Source organism: Lepisma saccharinum, chromosome 3 (genome assembly GCF_977018435.1).
Source record: "Lepisma saccharinum chromosome 3, izLepSacc3.1, whole genome shotgun sequence".
NCBI classification, from domain to species: Eukaryota; Metazoa; Arthropoda; class Insecta; order Zygentoma; family Lepismatidae; genus Lepisma; species Lepisma saccharinum.
Window position 1 is genome coordinate 45,457,365 of NC_139231.1, and position 25,534 is coordinate 45,482,898.

The 25,534-nt window shown below is 39.4% G+C and overlaps 1 protein-coding gene across 3 annotated transcripts in view; it reads right to left on the reverse strand.

The window, feature by feature from the left end:
- sigmar (Tumor necrosis factor alpha-induced protein 8-like protein sigmar) overlaps positions 1–23,104 on the reverse strand; it is a 161,775-nt gene extending 138,671 nt beyond the window's left edge. For 2 of the 3 annotated variants that reach the window (XM_083119857.1, XM_083119854.1), the window contains exon 1: positions 23,022–23,104. The gene's annotated coding sequence lies outside the window, so the exon portion shown is untranslated. Of the gene's footprint in view, positions 1–22,916 lie in introns of all 3 variants that reach the window. The other variant, XM_083119855.1, reaches the window with a different exon arrangement.
- Positions 23,105–25,534: the final 2,430 nt, after the last annotated feature.

Below are 25,534 nucleotides of genomic sequence, written 5' to 3' on the forward strand. Positions count from 1 at the left end.
ACTGTAAACACACTTACATTTCTCTTAATTGAAAATTAAATATTTTTTATAGTAAAAGTAGCACACATTTTGTGTAGAAAAATATACAACATACATATCAAGTTAAACCGTAAATAGTGTCATTATTATTAAACCGTAAATAAACATGGCAGCTGATATTTTGCAAACTAGATTCATATATGCACTATCAGAAACATAAAATTGTACATTTACAAGTTGTCAACGGCTTGTTTTGAGATTTCTTAAACTCTTGAAGCTCTTATTGTGTCACACAAAGTGCACGAACATGGTGATGGACAATTTGCACGATAATACTCATGCATCTCACTGTGCATTGCTGCTATGGTAAGTTACGAATCTCTCGGAACTGAAGTAATGAAAGTTGAAAGCCTAGGCCAACGTCCATATTTCTGCAACGCGGAAGAATGAGTCTCGGATATGATTTGAACCACGCTACCAGAGCGCAGCACTGTCGCTACCAATAAGGTTGTTCAACGCAAAGAACTGCGATGGTATGAATCAAGTTTACATTTACTCATTTTATGTAAATTAGACGACTCACTCGATAAAAAGGGAAAAGAACAAACACTCAAGGTTCTGTGAGAAGCAGCAAATAAAAATCTCCATAATAATAAAGTCACCCACATTGCAGACAAAAGAATAAACAGAGAAAAGGATTGTCTTTAAAGCCTTGTTTACTGTTTGCGGTATTTCTATCCTACATATTCGACGCCACATCATGAAGCTTACCATTTACACAAAGCTATGAGAAAACTCGTAAAAAATTGCCTTCTCTGTACATGAGAAATCTCCCAGGGTTGCATATGGCTTTTGCAGCTTTCAACTTGTTTTTGCCGACATGTTTACACCCCTCTGCAGGGTGCTCATAAAGAATCGTGATGTGCTTCCAACATAATAGTCTCGTGAAATTTGTACATTGTGTTTGTTATCCATTACAATGAGAAATATTTCACAAGAATGAGCATAAAAAAAACAGGTCAGTTTCGGAAAACCGTGTGGGTATTCAAAATTCTGAAAAATTTGTTTCGAATTTCTAGAGGCTCTTGAGATTCCATTTACTGCTGTTTGTAATGGTGTCGTGGTGCAGTAAGTTTGTTTTATATTACATTTGCAGCCTTCAGTCTTTATACCTCTGTTTCTCTCTATACCGTTCATTAATTAGCGTCGCTTTTCTTCCACTTTAGCTAATCGCAACGATTTCACGTTGGGCTGGAGCCCCTCCTCGCCCGCTCTGATACAACATTCATGCAAACAAACACCTGCACTGAAGAGAATGCAATTCCTCAAATGCAATACGAGGAATTATAAACTGATAAGACACTTTTCAAAAATGCTTACCTAAGAAGGTCTAAGGATCTAGTGTTTCGGACCTACTGTAAACCATAGACCCAGATCAATTGTCGTATGTGTGTGTGAAACAAATATTGGTAAACATTTTGGCAATGTTTCTCTAAGACTTACATGAGCACTGTTTACTTTGTCGTATTTGTCAGGATTTGGAAAGTTACTTTTAAAAGTAACTTACAGTTACTTCAATTAAAAAGTTGCTCAGTTGCAGTTACTTCAAAGTTTATTTTATTAAGGCAAGTTTATAACTCCTAATATAACATGGTCTCCTTTATTTACTTTATAAATATTTTGTTGTAATTAACCTCATATTTCAATGTACAAAATTATGAGGGAAGGCTGATAACTATTGAGACTAGCCCAGAAAAAAAATGAGCTAGGAGGCTGAAATATGCAGGGTGTACTGGTCAATTATTCTACAGGGTGTGCCAAAAGTCCTATTACCCCCCCCCCCTTTGAATTGTAGACAAAAATGCAAAATGTTATTTTAACAGCATGCGTATGATGAGAGGATGGTATACCATTAAATCAGACCAATGACCACCATTTAGTCCAGAGGATCTGTATGCACACCGCCATTTTCATGGCACATTATTATTCGCCTCCAGGTGCGATGTGAAATCCTCCGTAAAACAAGATGTCAGATCTGGATTTCAGGTGGCCATTTTAAGAGAATACCTCAATGATCTGTTCAGAGACAAATGGATTGGACGAGGATCGCCAAATTTACCAGCACCTCTAAAATGGCCAGCCCAAAGTCCAAATCTGATATCTTGTGATAATGCGCTACGGGGGCATATCAAACAGAAAGTCGCCCATAATCGTTACCAGGCAACTGGGGAACTTCAAGAAGTTGTGCGCAGTGCGTTTGCTTCCCTCACGCCAGCCATGTTACGGAGGATTTCACATCGCACCTGGAGGCGAAAAATACTGTGCCATGAAAATGGCGGTGTGCACACAGATCCTCTGGAGTAAATGGTGGTCACTGGTCTGATTTAATGGTATACCATCCTCTCATCATACGCATGCTGTTAAAATAACATTTTGCAGGTTTGTCTACAATTCAAAGGGGGTTAATGGGACTTTTGGTATACCCTGTATATGCAATGGTGCAAAAATCGACTTTCTATTATTTTAAGTTCCCTTTGTTTTTCAGGTCCAAAGTGAATATGGCAGCACCTCCAGAAAAGTTGGGGAAAGCTCTCCAAAGGCGTCATCCTGTTGCATGACAATGCCTCGCCACACACTGCAGGTGAAACAATGGCGACACTGACCTCTTAGGCTTCTTTTAAGTGTTGCCCCCATCCACCCTGACCTGGCTCCATCTGACTATCATCTGAAAAAAAAACCTAAAGGGACAACGATTTTGAGTGTTCAGGAGGCAACTAATGCTACAAATGAGGGGTTACTTTTGGACCTGGAAAACAAAGGAAAGTTTAAATCGTAGAAAGTCGATTTTTGCACCATTACATATAGAACAATTGACCAGTACACCCTGCAAATTTCAGCCTCCTGGCTGATTTTTTTTCTGGGTAAGGCTTAATACTTATCAGCCTCCCCTCATACGTACTTGAAAATGAAGATCAAAATATTTTAGCAAACCATAATTTTGTTAATTGCTGTTGAACCATGAAGCTGTGACATTTCGTACAGGATGATTATCGCAGAATGTCCATGCGTTCTAAAATAAATCCACTTGAGGCAAATGTTCTGTTGAGAATTTGACGATGACAATTTTTACAATCACCAATTCTTCGAGGCGATAATTTCGTTCGTAATTTGCCAAAGGCCCAAAATCTTACCGAGGAAAATTTCCTACCGAATTATATTCACTCACTAACTTCAAAAAGTAACTACAGTTACCGTCGGTGGCGGCGATTAGGGGGCGGTTGTCCCCACTCTCTCTTTCTGTAACTCTTGTCCCCTCACAATGGCCTCTAAATGCCTACCAAAAAAAAAGTAAACTGTTCTTGCCTCCCCAGTTTTGGCACCCAATCACCGCTGATTACCGTATAAAAAGAATTAACTGTTACAACTAAAGTAACTCGCTGTTATTTGCTACTGTTCTCGCTTTCTGTTCTGAACGAGTATCGGCAGCCAGGAAGCACAAATCACGGATAGCGTGACCCATCGTATGACCTTGTGGGCGAGTCAAACTGTACGGGCCTTTTAACAATGACGTAACACTGAGAGGAGGGGAGGTAAACGGCACCAAGTCTAGTACCCGTACAAAAAGGTAACGCAAGACATCGGGTCTATCTGCTCTTGTAACGTTCAGGGTCAAATATACGAGTCAACTACGTGCTGATAAATGGACCAGAAGTTCAGTGGCGTATTTACTATTTCATATCTGGGTGTCATTTATTTCACTGCAAACTTGTAAGCAGTGATGTGCGTCTACGCGTAAACAACGATAGTCTACATTCTACACGTAGACTTTTTTATACACGTAGATGATGTAATTTATGTAAACAACATGGCGAAAGGTGATAACTTAGCAATGGGCGCCGTGGAAGTAAAACAAAATTATACAGCGTATCAGTTACTGATGTGTGAGGAGAACTTTTCATACTCTTTCTTCCAAATTCGAACAATTTCTCGCCTAGGAAGAAACCTAACAAACGAAATATTCTAGTGTTTTATGGGAAAAAGACTAATTTTGACTCACGACTGCCATCTGTTGTTGTTTTTTTTTCATACTATTTATCTTCTTCCATAATTGATGGTAGAAGAGAAGATAATTTTTGTTGTAAATAGGATTCTTGTCAGTTCGTTAGGAACCAATATAGTTGAAAATGTCACTTTCCTTTCATGAAAGCCTTGGAAATTAATTTTAATGCACTTTAGATTGTCTACGTAGTCTATGTAAACTACAACCCAATGTAATCTACGCGTAGATTACGTGTAGACAACGCATGTAGACGTAAACTTATAGTGTACGGCACATCACTGCTTGTAAGTGCCCACGGTCCGCAAACCAACGAGTGCATTGTAGTTGCACTAATACTAGGTTGAACTAATATGCGAGAAGAATACATTCTGAGTTTATGCATTACCCTTTGAGCAGACACAGAAAGTCTAATTCATTCATCCTCATCATCGTGATTACCAACGAGTTGCAGAAAATCGAAGCTAAACCAGAAAAAAATCGAACACAACAATGCATTACCTTTTGATGTCGCTCTTCCACAAATATGATTCATGCCTGCACCTTTAATTTGACTACTTTCGTATCCTGTATACTTATTGTGACGTACGTATATGAGGAATCAAATCGGCAATTAAAGCAATATTATTCATATTGGCTCTGTACGTAATTAAATAATGATCTTACAACAAATTTAAGCAGTATCAAAGTGACTGACGCAGAATTTTCACTTGTTACTCGAATGTCCCTGGCCAACACGTTCTTGCTTTTATGTAGCGTCATCATTGGTAGGTTATTACAACGTTATTATTATTTATATTGGCGACTAAGTAGTCGGAATGTAGTGTTTTTTTAGCATGTGGAAATGAGTAAAAGCATAAGAAGAATGCTGACTGTAATGCTGATATCGTGTTGTTATCCATAACCAGTGGTGTGCCTGTGGGCGAAGGGGGGGCACAAACCCACCTTTGTCCCGGCACCCTCCAAAAGAATCTTTAAATTCTAGAAAATATGGCAAAAGTAGAACTGACTACCAAACCCCGACCTTTCCAAAAATACTGTCCATTACCTACCACTGACGAAGTTACATGTAAAAAAAGTGCGCAGACACTGCCCAGTTTTAGCTACAAGTACAGTGGGATACACAAGTAATGCTCGACAAATTGTCCATGACAATTTTCATTAATTTTTATATTACTTTTACATCCTACGTGTTTTTAAGGACTGGCTTTTAATATGTACTGGTATAGAAGTTGTCAGCAGCTTGTCTGGCGTTTTGTTTCATTTCTTGAAGCTCTCATTTCGTAAAACAAAGGCAATAAACATTGCGATGTACAATTTGCTTGGCAATACTTATGCATCATAGGCGTGCGCAGAGCCTCTGATTAAGAGGGGCAAAAGCTTTGATGAAAGTTCAGTCGGAGAAGAAAAACCTCATTCCATCTCTTTTATTGCATTGATGGGAAATAAACAGGGGCGTATGTAGTGTGTGTCCGGACCCACCGAAAATCACTCCATTACAAGAATTCCAGCTTCCGTGGCACAAACGTTCTCTGTTTCCCTACCCCTTTATTCTTCCATCTCTGTGGTTCAGACTAATTTACATGTAAACATGATTTCGAACAGCGTATTCAAGACAACTACACATAATTCATTTCCAATGTGGGACCAATTTATTCTACGACCACATAGTTACGTAGGTGTAACACAACTAGGCTAACAAATAAAATGCACGAGTCTTAATAACAAGTAATTTGCTAGAGAACGAAGTTAGATAGTCCAATTACATAAGAAATAAACCCGCCGTAGTTGCTTGGAACTTTCGTCGGCTTGAAAATACTTTATTTTTTAAAGATAATAATATTGTTTAATAACAATAATAAGATCTCTCTAGACTAAATTTCTATGAAAGAGTATTAGGAGGGGCAACTGCCTCCTTCCCCCTTGCGCACGCCTATGTTTTGCATCCCACTGTGTACAACCACAGTTTTTTGGTGCAGTAGTGTGCTTACATCTGCAGCGCCGTCAGTCACTACTGCTTATATAAACCAGTAAGCTTGATTCGCCATTAAACTTCAACATTACACGCGAGATGTCGAGACAAATGCTTCGAAACGACCAACATAACTTCTTCACTAACTGCCATAGTTTAGTTCCAGAAGGAACCGCAAACAACAAAGCAGCTTCATTACTGCTGGCTGTAAAGGGGCCGCTAATGCAATGGCTGGGTCCGTGACCGATGCCGGTTTGGGAGGGCAGCACTGTCGCGTGCCGCGGGACCGGGAGGGTGGGGAGAGAGTGGTGTCAGTGACTCCGTACACCTGGGCACGTCCCATCGAGGAACGCCCGCCTCGTGGTGTGCGCGACCACTGCAGAATCAATAGCAGCGAAACAACCACAAATGGAACCGGTTTTCTGAAACTGGATGGCACACACAGCCATGCCATTTCAGTGCAAAATTAATTTCCACATTTAATATACTATAATCTAGCGGGAATATATGATAAGAAAATTCAGCCTGGCCTAAGCATCTCGGTGGAGGCGTATTGCACAATGGTTTGGATCCCACTTCAAGTTCTTGACTAAAATGAATTTAACAGAGAGATATTATAGCAAATTTCATACCACTGCACTATGACTTTGTTTAAGGCTTTCCTTGAATGTATAATCCCAGAATTTTCCTTGAGAGAGAACGCACGGAAGGGAGTTTGAACGCAACTTTTCGAACACAATCTCGTTACTTTATCCACTCAATGAAACAGTTCGTTTTTATATTCCTACTTTCGGCAAGATCGTATTTGATGGGAGATAGGGGAATTCATCCCTTCTGGTTTCTGCAACCCTTCTCACGTTAATATTTTTCTCTTGGGGACGGGGTCCATTATGTTCAACTCAATTCAAATTTCAGTCTGTGACTGTTCTCCCATATAATAATTTACATCAGCGTTTCTCAAACCAAATAAATATTTAGTTATCACAGTTTTCCAAGTAAGTAATATAGGTATCGATTTCTCAATTAGTTTTAGTACAAATTTTTAGTCAATGAAAATGAACGCTTACCAAATTAATTTAAAGACGTTGGCCTGAGGAAACTACAAGTGCTCAAACTTAAAACGAGTAAAATTAATAGGAGTAAAGTTAATAAATGGTGAGTTATCAGGAATAGATTCACACTTTTTAACCAAATTGCCATTCCTTTTAAATCACTTGTAAAAGCTGAAAGCTTTCAAACGTTTTTGTCATCTCTCAGAATGCATTAGATCCAGCGTTTGACAATTTAAACGTAATGTTATACGCCTAGACATAGTAAAACCGTAATTATTTATGATTATACCATACATTAATTATTATTATTTAATCTCACGGGAGCCAGCCCCCGTGGCGGAGTGGTTAGCACATCGCGCTGCGACGCCAGGGGTCCCGGGTTCGAATTCCGGTCTGAGCATGGATGTTTGTGATAGTCCATTCATCAATTTCATCTCATGATCACTCATCCCCATCTTCGCAAATTAGCCAAAATGTGGCACAAAAACGAAGTAAAATAAAGCAAATCAATCTCAAGGGTACATATTATTTAATAATAATAATAATAATAATAACCCGTGGCTCTACAGGTCGTAAGGGCCTCCACAATCCTACCTAGAGGTGTGGAGATCTTCAACAGGTAATGAAGTGACGCGGGGTCAGCACGTCGAACCCTCAGCCGTTATAGGAGATTTCCGAGACCGGATTAGCTAATCACTCGTAGCTCCGCAATTTCCTCACGATGGTTGGTTGCCACCGGTCCTATACACAGGTCGAGAACCCAGGTACTGAACGCAGGTGGACTTGAACCCATGTCGTCCCGCAGTCGGAGTCCAAAGCACAGCGACTTAGATCGCACGGCTACGGAGGAGGGCAATTAATTATAGAGGTTAAAAAATATATAGAATGGTATTTAAGAGTTGTTGCGATCCAGGCATCGATTTCTAAAATTACATTATTTACCGGGCCGCGGTCTCACGAAGGTTGCGAATAAATGGTTTAAATAATATGCTAATGCTTCAAGAGCAGTTTCTGGACCCCCCCCAAAAAAATAATTGAAAATACCACACTGGTTTAGTGTTGTCCACGGGACGAGACGGGACAGGCTTTTAAAAATTCGAGACGAGACGATATTGACCATGTGTCATGACACAAACGAATATTTTCGAGACGAGACAGTATTTCCACGAGACTCCCACGAGACGAGACAGGCCAAAGTCTCGTCTCGTGGGCAACACTAACTGGTTTCGTGTTGAAGCTTTTGACGCATCGATAGGCAGTAACAGCAGTAGTGCAACAACTAGTTTGTTTCTGTGTTGGTTTCCAGTATGTCGTCCAAAATTAACTGTACAGATAGAAGAAGAAGAAAATCGAAAATATAAACTCTGGACTGAGACCCTGACAAGGGAAGAATGTAAATAAGAAAAGTGATAAAACTATCACCGTCGTCAAAGGCATTGTGTGGCCCTCCGCAATCATCACTTCTAGGAAGAACCTCTACGGCTTCGCAAAAGAATTCGGAGCATGCGCCCGGATATAAGTTATGACGGCTCAGTCGTTACGCATGAAAAATGACGCAATGTGACATTCCTCGAATAGCTACACATCTTCAGAAAGTGATACTAGAGATCTTCACACCTTCATTTTCTATTGTTGAGCACTGACGAGAAAGCAGAAGCAAAGAGCTTGAAGGTTCAACAGTCCCTTCCAATAAAACGAACGTTAGAGTATAAGTTAATAGGACAATAATAATAATAATAAATCTCATGTCTATTGTTGAGGCCTCCCCGATGGCGCAGTGGTTGCGTCGTCGCCTTGTAATCAAGGGGTCCCGGGTTCGATACCCGGTGGAGGTACAAGTGGTTCGGATCCCACTTTAAACTGTAGGTCCAGTCCCGATTAGCCTTACTGTGCATAAAGTGGACTTAAAACACCAAATCAACCAACCAATCTATTGTTGATATTGATAACTTTCTATATCTTATATCAATTCCTACGCTTCTGTCCGTGACCATGGAGCTTTCAAAGTTCAGTTTACATCATTGCATACACAAGGTATATAGTTAAACTTAATTAGTATGCAAATAAAATGCACAAAACAGTAAACGTTATACAGGGTGCATCATAAGTAATGGCGCAAACTGACACAGTTGAAAGTACGCGATAATAGAAGAAAGAAAGTCTCAGTAAACATGGGTCTGCAAACGAGCTGTTTTCATAATTGCGAATGTGTGGTTACAAGCTGCCACTGACTTCATTGTTTGTAAACGTCGTCCTAGTTGGTAAAATGCTAATAATGTGTGCGAATGTGTAAACACCGAGTGCTTTACTCCTTGCGCGTTCCGAGGTTTGTTCTTTGTTGACAAAACAGAACATTTCGGAGAGGTGGCGTTGTAATAAAAAAATATGGATATCAGTAGACAGAATTGTACATGCTTGTGACCAAGGGGGGTTCTTTTGTTTATCGTACAACAATCACTACGAGAAGGCAATCTGATAACACGCTTGCATGTGTTCTTTTTTAAAGCATTGAAATGTTCTTGCTCTTTACTCTTGGCTGCATATTTTTGAAATGCAAAAATCAAATAATGCCGGGTCCAACGAAATCCACAATCTGCTCTGGAAAGCCCCTTAGAGGACAGGCCAGATAAATTGTTTACAATGTTGCAACATATTTGCGAAATCAGAAGGAGTTACATAAACTTTAGTATAATGTTGTCGAGTCCACAAGCGCCGACACGGGAGTATCTAAATGGATGGTTTCTCAAGTTTTAAAATAATTGGATTGGATTGATTTGTTGCTTTAAGTCCACTTTATGCACAGTAAGGCTAATCGGGACTGGACCTACAGTTATAGTGGGATCCGAACCACTATGTGCCTCCACTGGGAATCGTACCCGGGAACCCTTGATTACAAGGCGACGACGCTACCACTGCGCCATCGGGGAGGCCAAGTTTTAAAAGAAGGAAAAGGGTCATTGGCGAAAGGTGAGCTGAATTTCTGTACTCCGACAGGTAGAAAACAGCCCACGAAAAAGCGAATACAAATTTCGTTGAAAATCCTCAGACTATTCCGTTCCCTCCAGGCTGCAACATTGCGAACCAACGTCGCTGCTGAGAATGGAGTGGGGAAATGGGGTGCGAGATGCGCAACAACTATTTGAAGCGTCTTGTCAAGTTATAGGACGACGTTTACAAACATTGAAGTCAGTGGCGGCTTGTAACCACACATTCGCAATTATCTCGAAAAAGGCTCGTTTGCAGACCCATGTTTACTGAGACTTTTTTTGCTTCTTTTATCGTGTACTTTCAACTGTGTCAGTTTGCGCCATTACGTATGATACACCCGGGTATTTGTGCTGGGTCTTATGAGTTTAATTTTAATATTTTTTTAGTCTTTTTAACTAAACAAAGCATATAAAACAACGGTAAAAAATTGTTCAATGTCTGGACAGTTGGATGATTGTGGAGTTGAAGAACTAATAGTATCACCGACAACAATAGAGAGGCTAAAAACTCGTATCGTCGCCACTGCTTCTGTTGGTGTGCATTAGCATTATTATTGTCGTATTAACGTTGTCGACTTGTAATCAAGATGTCCCTTATGAGGGCACATGTCGCTCCGCCCCCCCCCCCCCCATTTTCCCAAGGGTAACATATTCGAACTCCCAAGACTTTCCACAGCTCACATGCACTGTTATTATACAATATCCTGGCGCCTATGCAACGAAGTTCAAAGAACTGTAATCAAACAGTTGAATCTGTGCCAAAAAGGCTTTAGTCGCGCATACGAAGGGGAAAAAAGGAACTGATCTACAACACACTCGGTACTAAAGACCCATGGCGTGCTAGGAAAGACAATCAGCAGTGGAAAAAAAATAAAAGACTGTGGGGAGGCTACAAGCATGCCATCTTGCGGTAGGTTGCAAGTTTTGCCAAACGGAGCGCCTAACTCTTAAACAGCTTAAATCCAGAAGGACGCGTCACATACATTTACAGGAAACAGACACTTGCCAGGAAGTGACCCAGATAAGACAATTCCTCCCCGTCGACTACCAGCGGAGCCTTTGCTGGTCGTAATTAAAAATAAAGAACAGAAAGAGCTAAATAAAACTAGGCGAAAGGGGTTTCGAGCAGATGTCAGTATTATTGCGAGTTCAAACTGTTTTCTCATTTGAACGGTAGTTTTCAGTGAATGCTTTTAAAGATACGGTTCATATTTTGTAAAATATAGACCAAATCTTGCTAACCTATTAATTAGGGATGTGACGAAGCTGAAAATTTACCGCTGCCGATGTACTCACCGATAATTTTTTGGAACCGATACCGATGCCGATATTTAACCGATTCCGATACATAAGATTATTAAACAGAAATGGTATGTTATTTTCTGCATGACAAAAATAAATTTGCAATGTACATTTCTGTTGCATATCATATGTATATACATATATATTCTCAAGAGATGATGACATTTGCATCTACAAAAGGTTATGTGAACCTAGAGATTTAACATTAGTACACAAGCAGTTCTTTCAAATGCAAAATGAATTCCTGTTCTGCCAGATTCAACTTCAGAAATACGAGATTTGGAAGCACTTCAGGAAGTAACCTACTTCTTCTCTTGTCGCAAATCTGTTCAGCAACACTGAACACTCAATCACTGAATACTGATGCAGCAGGTATGCCCAAGTATTTTCTCATCACTTGCTTCAGGTTTGAATACTCATTTTTGAATTTCCAATACAACAGCAATGTACTGTTTTATTTCCGATTTATAGTTAGGTTGATCCTCTCAATGAGAGTTTGCAATAATTTTATTACAAAAACTCTACAATAATCACGAATCATAACCAAATTTTCAATAAATCTTACAAAACTAGAATCGTATCAATCCCTAAGATTGTATGTTTATTTTATTAAGTCTCTCTGAACGCTTCATGTTGACCAGGGCATTCACTTGTTTTTCTCAGCTGTCTCAAGCCTCTTAGGCATGTTTACAATGCATTGTGTTGTGCCATGCAAACCTCCTGAGCATTCAGGAAACAGGTAATACTTCTGGGTTTGGTGTCAGCGGTTTGCATGGTAGCAATTATAATAAACACGATTCGGCGATTCGGCATCGAGGAAGAGCTCGATGGCCAGGGAATATAGAGGTGAGACAAGCTGGGAAGGGACTGGACTTTGGGAATTGAGTTGGTAGAGAGAGGAGGTCAGCAAGACAGGAGGTCGATAGTGGAAGCACGCTTTGGTCAGCATAAGAGAGAAGCTTACAGAGGACTTCGCTATTTTCATTCAGCTAAAGACTTCAGTTAGACAGGTAATTATCCTACACCCAGCCATGATACAGGTTCAACGGTTCACAAAATCCAAGGAGTTACCATTGTCTTTTCAGTAGTTTAATTCCTTTGTGTAATTTGTACCTTTCGCATGCCAAGCAATAACTCGTCATGTCAATGACGAGTGGTCTCATCAAGAGGATGAATGATGAGTAGTTTACATCACCCCATCAGTTAACTGGTTCAGATCCCTTCATTCTAAAGAATGACACGTAGAATATAAAACTTGTTAGAAGGTAAAACTCGAGTATAATCTGTACCGGTTTAAATATCGGATTTTTGCCGACTTCGATACCGATATGTCAATTTCTGCCGATTTTCATACATCTGCAATCGACTTCGGCACATTAATAGTACCTATTAATTGAACAACTCTCAGAAATTCTTAAACACACATACTGATTCTCTTGTACTAAATTTCTCGGCTTTGTAAGTCAATTATTGCCAAATTATTATAATGGTTGAGTATCTTTTGAAAATTTGGGGGAATTTGCATGGTTAGTGCATCAGGTGAAGACATTTTTCTTTTGACGGTCGGTATGACTCATTAAAGCAAAACTTGATATTTTTTAAGAACATGCATTTACAAAATTAAAAAGTTTAGTAAGAAGGGGGAAAAGTAATTTTTATTTCAGTTTGGCTACAATGCTCGCAAACGCGCATATTTTCATTTAATAAGTAATGCATACATTTATCTTTCTCACTCGACATCCATTTCCCAAGTAGTGGTACCTCTCCCTAACATATTTCATTTTAATCCTCCTCATTCATCACTAAAGCTTTTAAGACAATTAAGTTCAGTTCTTTTAACCTTCCTGCAGAATTCAACGAGTGAACACGAAAATGTAACGAGATGAACAATGTCGCTAAAAATTTTCATCACGATGGAAGTGGCGTAAAAGAGTAAATGAGTGGACGTAGAAATAAAGGCAAGAACAGAATATAGCAATTTTCGTTCGGGCGTGGTGTGGATCACGCCCATCATTAAGGAAGCGTAATCAAAAAGAAACAACACATTTGGAGACTGTGATGAAGAACCTAGTGGAGATTAGTTTATCTTTCACTTCGAGTCATCCTGCGTCGACACGATTACATAAGGAATTGATGACATGCTATCTGTTTCAATGCATAAAACTTATCTGTAAAGTATGAAACTACGCAACGTTATGGATCAATACCGTGGTGATATCAGGTTATACCCTGGTTGGGTTATATGATACACAGGGATACCCTACTACCACGGAAATAAAACTACACGCAAATGGGATGAATGCGACAGGAAAAATATGTCGATATGAGAAAATAAGACATTTTAATATTGGATTATAGTCGTCATTATTTAAGTTAATTGTGATGAAGTGGATATATGACGAATGAATGGAAGAAGTGTCACAAAGAAATGTTCCAGTTGTATACTCTGGATTCTAGCATAGAATATAGCTTTGTAGTGTGTTGCATTAACCACTGCACCATGAAGGTCGAGAGCATTACTAACGAAACATGTCCGTACAGTGCATAAATGTTGGCAGGAATTTTGCCGTCCCCAGATTAGTTCGTTTTTTACTTACATCCTGCCCCATTTTAATGTATGTATCTATACTGCTTCGTTTGTGATTGTGTTTTAATTGTTCGAATTACGCATTTCATAAAACAAAGTGAATAAATTCAGAGTTGGGCAATTTATCTGCATCTCACTTTGCATTAAAAATCGAATAGGATCGTTACCTGACTTTCAAGAACCGTCCATTTCTACCGTCAAAGGGCTCATTACAATGTGTCACAGCAAATACCAAACACAAGCTTGCGGATATTTCACAACAGAAGAGCCGTCTTGTTCAAGTCTCGTCAGGTTCACGAGTTGGACAATAAATGGAACCACCCTGTCACGCATACGATATCAACAAGCACTATTTCAATTTTCAAAACGATTACCCTCCGAGTCAAGCACACTTTACCCAATTACACACCTACGCGTGCTGTACAAAAGATAACATCGCCTTTGAAATATCGCATGCGTCGTCTGACTGCGCGCGGATCGTCTGCACTGCATAGACTTGTGAAGATTACAAGAACGGGACATGTTGTTCTTGCCTTGCACGCAAAAACATGAGATTTTTTCCCACAATGATTCCATTCAAACCTTTTTATGGGCTTCCTTCGAGCTCATTAATCGTAAAAAGACACGATTTAAAGGAAATTATTCTAGTTTAGATCTCTTGTACTGCAGCTCTGACATTGGATAATTTGATAACGACAATGCTCAAGAACTGAAAAATGCGGCAGAAACAGTTATTGAACACATTTTTATTGTGTATGGTAACTGGTTAGCACAGGCACTTTTACTATTCTTCCGAATAGCGATTGGGTTCCCAAACTGGGGAGGAGGAGGCAAGGACAGTTTACTTCCCTTTGTAGATTAGGTTTACCATACTTTGGGGGTAAAAGTGGCAGAAAGTAAGGGGGGCAACTGCACCCCCCACGCCCCCCTAATCGCCACCACTGCGTAAGTATATGAGTAATTTATTTCAGAAACCCCTATCGACCACGTCGACGAATTTAATATTAGTTTTTAAAAAAGGTTCAAAACCAGTTATGTGTATATATTCAATAGGCTAGCTACAACACCATGGTATTCTTTATGTGACGAAGCAAAGATATTTTTGGTGGTTTTCTCAACACACGAGTTTGAGATATTTTTGCTTTAAAGATGCATATTACAGTATAACTGAACCAAACTCTATGACGGCAACAGCCCTCAGCGCATCGAGTCCCATCGCAGCTGTTTTCTGCCTTTCGAGACCGGAGCCCGCTACTTCTTGTCAAATAGCTCCCCCCCCCCCCCAATTGTTCTCACGACGCTGGGTCAACGCCGAAATTTTTGGAGCTCTCACCGAGAATAGAACTCTGGACATCCCGTGCCAAAATCTAGAATTCTACACACTATTTCTCTATCAAGTGATTGTTCTTGCACTTCTGGAATAAAAACTTCTAATTTCAAGAAATTTCAGACACTTAAAGCGCAGAAAATATACCAAGAATTCATTCAACGTCAATTATTCCATTGGCTACCGAACCAATTCAACATCATCTCAAACCAAGTAGATATATTCACTTCATATTCGTCTTTTATCACCAACTTAGAAAAAATTGTACGTAAGTAATGAATGCATTCTTGGAACTGTTTTGGCTTGTTTATTTTTGTTCATTTTATTTTATCTTATTTTGTATGTGTTTTTTTAACACTAGTGCACTGTTTTACTGTTGTCTCTTTCCGGGTTAAAATGGCTTCTGCTGTACTGGAAATTTCAATAAATAAATAAATAAAAGAATTAATCACGATTAAATACGATCATTGGAATTTCTCGACTGTTCGGGATCCCGAAGAGTCTATTTGATTTCCGTGCATTGTGAAAAAATATATAAAAACACAAAGAGCTATTACACAAACAATTTATAGATGTTTATAGAAAGTAAGCACAGCGAATCCAGTTTCTATTTAAATAGTGGACTCAAGTATGAACTGGTCAACAACGCCAAAGTATTTTCAAGTCAAATTTTATGATTTGTCTAATAATAAACGGTAAAATTTAAGTTTCTCTGACTCAAGGGCAAGATATGAAATCTTACTTTGCCCCCACCAAGAAAAAATTCTGCGGGCGCCCTTTGATGATAATTGATCTGTTTATAGTTGAAAATGCATTAAAGCGCACATTGTATTATTTTTAGTATATATGAATAAATCCTCTAGTTACGAGTTAATTTTAAATTGTGTATGTTCAAGTTATTTTACGTTCTTGTAACATGTTTACATTCATAATCATTAATTAATTGTAATAACTGTTGCAAAACCACACCTTTCTGCTATTTCTAGGACATCACAGGAAAATACTGAACGTTGCGTGACTAAAGGATGCATGGACGTGATAAAAACGTTATTTTCGGAAACACGTCGGCGCGATTACATGTTGAAAGAGAGAGACCACCCTGTTCTACCAGTGAACACGTCATGTTCACCGCCTTATCCAAACATACGCATGCCACTAACTGCTGGGCTGATGACAACTCAAAGATAATTGAGTTGCCTGCACGCACTCCTCTCGCATATTGGATACGACTTTGTTACCAGTTTCCCGCCATCTGATCATAAATCTGCTTTAGATGTAAAAAACAATGCATAAACAATTTTATTTTCTACTTTAAAGCATACTTAACGCTAAACTAGGCACAAAACTGTTACTCAACTACCAATTGTCGGTAAATCACCCACAGTGTTCCAGAACATATTTCTTGTTGGGACACTTATTGTATCAAACGTTACTTAGTGGCCAACTGTATTGTATATTTGCACTGTGAATAAAAAAAAAAAAACCAAAAGGATAGTACTTTAGTATTATACGGACTACCTCATTTCAGACCGTCTGTTTTCTGGGAAAGCAAAAGAAACATTTATGGACAATATAGGTTAGGTTAGGTTAGGACATCATAATGAATGTCGATTACACAATTGCAAATGAGGTTGTCCCTATAATACTAAAGTATCCAAAAGGTAAACAAAAATGTATCCTGGCATTCAACGCAAGAAATTGAAACCAAGTTCTTTGCCACCTGGCAAGTTATACATTATGTAGGTACTAGGTAGGGGGAATCTCATGATATCATTTTTAATATCATCGTATTGAGTATGGAAAACAAAAATTCCCCAGCATTTCTGTAGGAAATTTATTATATTTCCACTTGTTTTAACATTACTATGTAGAAAATACTATTCACGTTATTTTCTCGCCTTTGCTCCGATTGATTGATTTGCTTATTTCACTTCGCTTTTCTGCCACTTTTAGCTTATCGCAAAGATGGGAATGAGTGATAACATGATTAAATTGATGAAGCTGAAGGGACACTCACACCAATGCCCAGGCGCCTTTGGTCCGAGTGGTCACAGGTTCGACATCCGGTGGGAGCAACAAATTTCGGTGTAAACATAGCATCGCAAGCGCTACTTTAATAGAAAAATCTGTACCCTCCGATCTCGAAAGTCAGAAAAACCAAAAAAGGCAATGGAACTGCAGATATGACAAGGAAGGGGTGGGGGTGGACAAGTAAGTATATGACTGGTATATACAAGTATGTGCATCGATTTGCAAACTCCAATGTGGGTGATGTCCACCCCACCCCCTTCTCGCTATGGTCCGAACTGTTGCATTACAGTCTCGTATTGTATTTTATACAAAAAAATAAGAACGGAAACTATTACCAGCTTTAATGCACTTCTTTCTGGGTGATAAAGGGTATCCCAATAGTAACGCAGGATTTAAATTCTGCGTCATTTCTTCCCCGAAGGATTGCCAGCGTTCTGCAAGGTCACATGTAGTAAAAACATTGCGGTTAGTCAATATGGAGCGCTACACGACGGAGGAGCGAGTCACGATCGTTAAAATTCATTACAAGTCCGGAGTCTGTGGGTAAAATACCCGACATTTTCGGTAGTAGAAGCGCCCCAAATGAAACAACTGTGCGACCTCACACCGTGCGATATTTTTCCTCTGGTGATTAATTAAGTCCAAAGTTTATGCTGCGAAAATAAGAACTATTCCTGAATTGAAAGCAGAAATTCAAAGAGCTGTCGGCGAGATTGGGCCGCAGTTATGCAAAAAAGTGATTCAGGATTTTGTGAAAAGAATTCGAGTGTCTCAAATGCGTCGTGGAGGACATTTGTCAGATATACTCTTCCACATTTAATGGCAATGTTTATCCTTTCAAATAATGTAATAACTTTGCCAACTAATAAACATATAAAATGTTTTTATCTTAAATTAAATCCTGTACTTTTTTTGGGACACCTTTTATTTATGTATTTTTGTTTTAAGATTCCGATCTTTTCTGCCTTCTTCAAAATTAATCCCATTCTCTGACTCTTAGGTGATTTGATTTGCTATATTATACTTCGCTTTTTGTGCCCCTTTTTGCTAATTTGCGAAGATGGAGATGAGTGATGACAGGATGAAACTGATGAATAGACACTCACAAACATCGATGCCCAGGCCAGGATTCGAACCCGGGACCCCTGGCGCCGTAGCGCGATGTGCTAACCACTCCGCCACAGGGGCCGGCTCTGACACTTAGATTGGGATGCATAAGTATTATCAAATAAACTGCAATCACTAAGTTTATTCACTTTGTTTTACAGAACGAGAGGTTCAAGAATTGAAACCAAACTCCAAATAGGTTGCTGACAGACAATCTCTGCACCAACCAGCACACACGTAACAATCCAGCCAAACCTTAAAAACACGTAGGATACAAGAGAAAAATTCACAAAAATAGAAATGGACAATATGCCTGGCAATACTTATGCATTCAACTGTACATAACTAATAGACTTGAGAGAAACATATTTTTAATCCCAACAACGAGAACCAGAAATTCTATATATATATTCTCTCACAGCACGATATTTCACGGTTGACTAAACCGTACAAAAACACAATGAATGAACCCCTATCTAAACTTTCTCGTGCATTGGCAAAACTCAGAAAATCATTTCATCCGTTGAGACGAATGCTTTTACGAAAGAGGATAGACGTAATTTCATGTAACACATCATTAAGAGAAAGCTATAAGGCCATTACTTCACGCTTCTTTCGAAGCGAGAAAATCACAGTGATTGGTCGGTTTTTCTTTACTGATAATATATAGCAAGCTGCAAAATAACAGGATGGCCGCTTATGCAATTTAATTTCGCTTACAACAACATAACTCGGTCATTAATAGTTTCCTCCGGCACAAAATGCTTTCTCCTTCACGATAATAGATGTAAACATGATGATAACACTGATTTGGTTTTCACACATTCCTTTGCAAATAAGACTTGACATGGATGGAGGCAAATTTAGGTATGCATGGCTACCATATTTTAAAGTGCGAGACATATTGGCCATTTTGAACCGTCAATCTGAATGATGATTGTCGTTTTTAAATATTTCGCCCCACACGTTTTCGATCTCGGCCATTTTGTAGGTGATGTGATCAGCACCACGCACTGGCCGCCTTTACCCCACAGGGTTGCCCTTATTCCGACCTTAGATCACCCACCCCAGGTATTGAACCCGGGTGTCCCGCGTTGCAGTCAGATGCCCTACCGACTACACCGACGCGGCTCTTATAGATGGTGCCTTTCATTTGATTTGTGTTATTTAGCGTAGTTTATCTTTCACTTTTGGCTAATGGCGACAATGAGGATGAGTGATGATATGGTGAAATTGATGATGGGACACTAACAAAGAACACGCACACCGAGGCCGGGATTGAACCCGGGACCCTTGGATTTGTAGCGCACTGTGATAACCACTCTGCCACGGAGGTTGGATGCAGAGATGGTGTCGAGTCGAGACTTGGTTATTATCATCTCGTACGTCAAAAAGTCCATCTCGTTCAAGTCTGGATATTGTTTAACACTATACATCGGTCATTCACGGAAACGGCTTTTCTTAACATTTTTTTGTTAGACGCCTCGTCTGGACGCTACAAGCCCCCGAAAAACAGAAACATATCCTGAACGTAGGCAACCACGCTGCACGTGGGCGTCGCGATAGTGGGGCGTCAGGCGACCCTGCTGGAAATTGTTAGTGTTCACTTCAAATTAGGCAAAAAAGCAAATATATATATATTACTATAGCCGACAAGCGACAAAGGTTAGTTAACGCACCTATAGGCTAATCGGGAGTGGACCTACAGTTTAAAGTGGGATCCGAAATATCATGTGCTTCCACCGAGTATCGAACCCTATTTTCGAAACTATGCGTCAGTCTCCTCTCGATACCATCGCATTGATTATCTTGTAGGCGATTTCAACGTACTTTTACTTGTGAGTGTACACTGAGAAACTCATTTGTACAGCACAGTCAAAACATAACGCATTCACACGAAACCGCAAGGACATCACTTATTGTAGCTTGAAGGGTGCAGTGCAATACGCGAAGTTAGCATTTAAAGTGCCCTACATTTCCCATTGATCACTTGAGCTGGGCGCAATGACCTCAGCATTGCCAGCTTGGGGATCCGATACTTGGAAATGACCTGCACGGACCTGGAAATGGAACTGTGCTAAAACGTTTCGCTGCTGTTTTCGCATGAAAGGAAGACAACTTCAAACGGCAGTGAATATCGAAGCTATATTTAGTTATTTCAACTCATATCACAACAGTACTACCACTAAAACAATAATACAAGATTTAAAACAAATTTGCTCTTTCATTGCATGAATCCTACGAATTCCAGCTAAAATGCACTAACGAAAATGTGTATATGTTTTATTGTGAATATTGATTGTATTTCTTACCCCTTTGGGTAATCGCGTCGAATAGAATGAATACTGTAATCACAAACAGTGGCGTGCCCAGGATTTTCGAAAGGGAGGGGTTATGTACACTTTTTCGGGTAGTCAGCCCTCATTTCGTCATCTTTTCCTACCTTTGATGTTCTTTTTTTAGGAGTATTGAGGCAAAGGGGGGGGGTTATAACCCCCCACCAACCCCCCCTTGGGCACGCTACTGGTCACAAAGGGACACCGATGACCAAGCCAGGACTCGAACCTGACAACTATCGGTGGCAAGATCGTCTTTTCAACGTCCACGGCCACCGAGGTGGCATAAACGTTATTAATTGCAGTTTGTTTTAAGTCCACTTTTTATGCTCATACAGGCTAATCGAGACTGGACCTACACTTTAAAGTGGATTCCGAACCACTACGTCATGCACCTCACCGGAGATCTAACACTGGATCCCCTTGATTACAAGGTGACAGCGACACTACGCAATCATGAAGGCTCGCATACTTAATTCCATAGCACATGACATGTCACGATACCACGCTTCTGAAGACTACTGACCACTTACGCATTTGCCTTGTAATACAATCGTCTCTCCTTCGATTCCCGGCCAGATCTCGAGGTCTCACACGTGCAAGGTCAGTTTCCATTAGCTTGTATGCAAATATGAATCTGTCCATTCACGCCCACATATTTTTTCCATTGTCCTAACCCACACACCAAGATGTCCGCATGCACATAATGCTACGTGTAAAACTGAACTATTATTCCCGCAGATTGCATTTATCTAGTTATAACTAGACACATAAACCAATGCATTATAAGATTATATATCCGGGTAGCATTGACAGGAAAGAATTAATATGAAAAATGTTCGCATTAAACAAAATCTGCTCTACACTACGAAGTGCTAATACACCAACAGAATTTAAAACATTTTGTATAAACTTTATGTACAGGAACTACAAATTATCGACTTATTTAAACTTCTGTCTGCGCAACAGTATAATTTCGAAAACCCGGGGAGGGGGCGTGTAAACACGAAATATTTACGATAAAGGAAGGATTTTGCTCAAATTCGTTTATCGATGAAACGTGTCTCGTTTCATGTGTCATATTAAGTTTTATTAAAATGCACTACATGTGCAAGGAAAAAAAATTCAAGTCAAACATTTTAAAGTAAGAGCCATATGAATTTTCAAAAGAGAATTCAAAAATGAATTTCTTGCATTAGTAAATTGTGAATTTTTCAAGTAATAAAAATAAATTCTCCTACACGAAAAATTGGGGAAAGGGCACATGTAAGTGTATGGGGTCCAGGCCCCTTCTCTTAACAATGTCCCTGCGTTAGGCAAATAATAACAGTAAAAACAAAAGGGAGAGAATCGAAAGTTGGATTCAGCAAAATTGTAAACATTCAGGGCATAAACAATAAACACCGACTTGTTTTGTTATAGTGATTTTATATAACCGTTTATACGATGTTTTGATCGGATTGCCTTCATTTACGCCGAATTACAAAACAGCCTCCTAAAAACCAGTACGTGAAGCTCTGGTGTACAGAAACAGACGCCCATAAAATTAAACTTCGTCTTCTTCGGATCAAGTTGTGGTCAATTGCCCATGCACTCGTGTGAACTTGGTCTAGGAACAGTTACGTCCAGCATGAACAACGAACCGGCTAATGACATCAATCTTCTTGACAGTCACTACACCAAGTACACGTGTTTCGTTAAGTACGAACGGATTCTCGTGATATCGAAATGGGGTGTGTCAAGTACTACCAAAAACACAGTCTTATCAATTCTGTAACATTTATGGTAGATATATATGCTGCCAAATGTGATTTGAACACTACATGTTACGTTGGCCCCCGAACCATATTCAGAAAACGCTTCGCCTCGCTTGAGGCTAACAGAGCGATTCTTTGCTCTGGGCGCGTTGTTCAACAGTCTCTCGAACATCACCACCTGTTCATACAACGCTATTCGAAATACATACTCAAACACGTATTATAATAATATTTTAACGTCTTTGTCATTATGTAGCACACGCCTGACATATAAATATAAGCTCCGGGTGTAAACACTACAGTCAAGCATTTGTAATTTTTATTTGTTGACACTATCGACAGTTGACTGAGCTAAGCATGCATAAAAAGTGCAATGCACCGGTATTTGAAATCATCCAAGATAAAATATTGCATTGACTTACCTTTTCGTCAGCACTTGTTTACACTACGTTAACACGTACACACCGACACAATGCTTCACAGGTTTCCACACTCAAAATATAAACAAAAACACTGTTGCTACTCACCAAACAGCCTCCTTTATCACAACAGAGCTCGTCAGTTCTACTGCCAGATTTGTGTAGCCAGAGACTTGCAGACTGCTTTTCGGGCGACTGCGTATCGTGCTGCCATCTGTTGGTCTCCAGATTAACTTCCAGCAGTCGATAGAAAACGAGAGTTGCATCAGTGGTGTAGTGGTGTTCCCAGGATATTCATGAAGGAAATTATGTCTTCTTTTTCAAACAGTCCCAGCCTGGATTTAGGGAGCTTCGGGGTCTACAGCCCCAGACTTCCACTGGAGGCAAAATTTAACTACCATCTGACTTAACTTGTACTAAAGGTTATAACTGAAATTTTATGTAATGAAGGGGAAAATGCAGGCCCGTAGCTAGAGGGGGGCAGGGGGGCAACTGCACCCCCCTGAGAGCCTGCGCTTGCCCCCCTGTGAAAAATACACAACACATTCCTACCTGGAATTCTCACTACTCTTTACAATATTATATCCCCTATTACTCTAGCAACATAACAAAGCCTTTTATGATTTATGAAGGTGTGTGGGATTCCGTATAATGTATCAGTATTGGGGGGGAAAAATTACCTTCCAGATTCAGATTTCGGGAAATGATCTCGCAATTTTAAGTATATAGAACAGTTGTGACATTTTGAGAAGTCTTGTATTAAAGGTGCCTAATGTTTTTGGATGTTTTTCTTGGATGTGTTGCTATGAAGTTTGAACTGCATATTTTTTTGTTTCCCCAGTCTACGTTTTGGTAATAGCGATTCATGTGATAGAGAGAGGGAGTGGATATATATATATTTTTTTACTTAGCGTTGTCTTTCTACCACATCTAGCTAATCGTGACAATGAGTGATGACGTGGAATTCCTGAAGAGATACTCACAAACAGTTTTGCAACCACAGGGGGGCAGGGGCATTGTCCCCCCACCCCCCAATGTTGGACAGATGTCCAATCTAGGGTAGGCAAACGTTGAAGTAAAGAAACATGACTAGCAGAATCTAAGGACAGCAGATTGATTTGATTTGATTTAGTTTATTTTACTTCGCGTTTTGTGCCTCTTGGCTAATTTGCGAAGATGGGGATGAGTGATGAAATGATGAAATTGATGAAAGGACATTCACAAACAACCAAGCCCGACCGGGATTCGAACCCGGGACCCTTGGCGTCGCAGCGCGATGTGCTAACCACTCGGTCACAGGGTCGGGCTAGGACAGCAGAACAAATGGATATTCAAAATGAAATTAATTTTCAAATGTTTCTTGCATTTCTCTTCCAGACGGTTATGGGCACTTGCAGGAGGCACAGAGGGGCAATTGCCCCCTCGATTTCAAATTTTATACAAATAAAAGTACATTTTGTAAAGTATTCTTGCTCCCTTCGCTCGCAAAGGTGGGACGCGCACATTTGAGAGACAATTTGGCGGATTAATTTATCATGTAATGTATTTAAATAATATATATATATATATATAAATATATACTGCTTGTTTTCCATTATTAGCTAACATAAAATTGAACGTGTTGGAAAAATTATTTCAAATCATTTATTCAAACACAAATGCTTTAGCACCGACTTCTACCCCCCTTTTGCACGATTTACGCCGATAATAACGTCTTTTAATGCTACTATTATTACTACCACTACCACCACTACTACTATTATTATTATTGGCACGTTTCTTAGGTGGTGGATTCACATAAATTCACCAAGCCGTTCTGTAACATTTATGTTTTTGTACCAATAACAGAGGGCAGCGAAGAAGCAAAGCGGAAAAAGGTGGAGAAGAATAATCGACGCAACACCCTTGAAAAATTTATTTATTTATTTATTGAAGCCCTTATTCACGTCGTCGATTTGCAATACATATAGTAAATATTTTTTCCTAGCTCTGCTGTGTTTCTGTAAGGTTTACCTCATTGCCTATAAGTAGGGTCCAGGACTTTATGTCCTTTAAACTGTAAAATATATGCAATTATGTCATAAAAAAATTAAAATATACCAGAAAAAATTAAAAATGTCAGAAAAATGCCGAAAATTCCCAGTAAACCCAACAATATGCACAACAGTACTTTCAAATTTCTCTTTATACAGGAAATCAGTATCTTCCAGTGAAGGTCGACTAAGGAGGGAGTGGATATTAAATTAAGTCAAATCCTTTTAACCAAAGAATGTAGTGGAAAGTACTGAAAATATCGTGGGGTTCGCAATTATCCTAAGTTTCACTCATCATTATGTCAGATTTATAGCTTTATGGAAACTAAAGCATAACTGGCAGCTCGCTACAGTTCTGGTAAATCTAGGCAATAAATACATAAACGCAACTTTTTTAGGCAGATTTCCTGCCTTGGCCACACAACAATGAAGGAGAGCATTTTCCCTCAATAATGTTCGCACGGCTATCAATTGTCGGCGGGATAAAAAAAGAGAGCGTATTATTGTTCTGTACTAGATAGTAAGAATTGAATAATATACTCCTTTTAATTACTTTGTCCGTAATTTCCTTATCATGTCATCAATAAT